Below are 1,863 nucleotides of genomic sequence, written 5' to 3'. Positions count from 1 at the left end.
GATGGCACTTTAGTGGACACTGTGAAGGACAGAGAGACCAAAATGCATCATATCAAAAGACTGAAACTTATCATCTAAACAAATTACAACATCATTTTTACTTTATGACTCTGAATACAAAATGTCATATAAATACTGAATAGTAATTAATACGGCTTAGGAACACATAATACGGAGAAATAGTACAGAAGTTGATCACAGTGTTATTTAATGCTGGTGAATAATATTCCTCTAACACCTAATACTTCATGATGCTACATGGGCTTTTCAAACATAATCAAATGTTTTCTGCTGTTTGGCATTGAACAAAAAAACTCATTAATTAAATATTTCCTTGGAGTTTTTCATGTGGTTATTGTGAAGCCCTTTGAGACTGCAGCAGTGATTAAGAGCTATACAAATACACTTAATAGGTAGTTAACTGTGTCATTTTTTTTCCCACTATTGGCATTATGGGTATTAGATATAATAAATCTATGATACACAAAAAAGACTTACCACCAAGCCCAACAGAAAATGGAAGTAGATGGATTCACTCTCCGGATGCTGTGAAAGAAAGGCAGTGATGGCCAAATGTGAATAAAGGCATGAAGTCTTATTTGCTAAATACGCAAACGATAACAACCCTACAGAAAATTCAGCTAGAAAAGGCTGATTAAAATTCTCTCAAATTTCTGTGTAGAACCAGCTTCCACTGGAAAATACACTATTGTAGCACTGCAGAAACTGTAGTAATGATCTACAGTAAATGCCACAATAATCCCACTACATAACTAATAATAAAAAAATAACATTATGTTAATAGCAAAGCCACTCACCTGTGTTGCGTGCCTGATCAGTTCTTGGAGAAGTCCAGAGCCTCCCCTTATATACTGGGCATGACTGCTTATTCAGCAGCGGCTGTCCCACTTTGGCCAAGTATTCTTGTCATGTTGTTGCTTGACTTGTGACGATGCCATATACAGAGCCAGACGGCCTCACAAGCATGACCATTAACATACTTAGGTTACTATATGGAGCATACTAAACATTACATACAGACTTGGATGATATAAAATACAATAAAAACACATATATATATCATTTACAAATACATATTCAAGTTACATCTAATGTAGGATCTATAGAATGACTGGCAATCACTGCACTCATACAGCATATAGCAATGTGATCAGCATAAATATTAACATTAGTGCATATTGAATTTATCAGGCTACATATAGCTACTTACATAACACTAAAAATGTGAAGACTCCCATTATTGTGGTACCCTCTGGACAATAGAGTACATCTGACTTTAGTTATGTAACTATATATACACTATATATCAGTGAATTCTGAAATATAAAAATATCTTAATATATAGATACAGATTAAAACCCCACCCTGTCAACATATCAAAATGCCTCAATACAGTAGTACATATAAGCACTGTCATATTTGTCATTCTCCTGTCCTCATTAAATGGATAAACTGGTAATGTGTTTATGTGTGAAGTTTTATTTGGCCTATAATTTGGATGGTTTGTGCACTATTGCCATTAAAAAGCATGGCTGATGATGGATGAGGCATATTAAAGTTTAACAGCATGTATGTTTGGCAGCTGTGGCCCCTGACATTTGGAGACGGATCCAAATGTCACTGGTATATAGTTGCACTGATCCTAATTGAGACTCATTTTGTGATCGATGACAAAATATTCAATGGATTGATGTCACTGGATTTATTTTTCAGTGTTTCAATCTATACAACTATCCATTTTATTTGCACATATTTTATTTCATGGACTGTACATGGCTCTAACACTGTTTAAGCTGTAAGGTAGCACACTATATTGCTACAGATATAACCACACATTCCCCC

The sequence above is a fragment of the Myripristis murdjan genome, chromosome 16 (assembly GCF_902150065.1).
Source record: "Myripristis murdjan chromosome 16, fMyrMur1.1, whole genome shotgun sequence".
Classification (NCBI taxonomy): domain Eukaryota; kingdom Metazoa; phylum Chordata; class Actinopteri; order Holocentriformes; family Holocentridae; genus Myripristis; species Myripristis murdjan.
The sequence above is the reverse complement of the archived record's forward strand: the minus strand, read 5'-3'. Positions refer to the sequence as shown.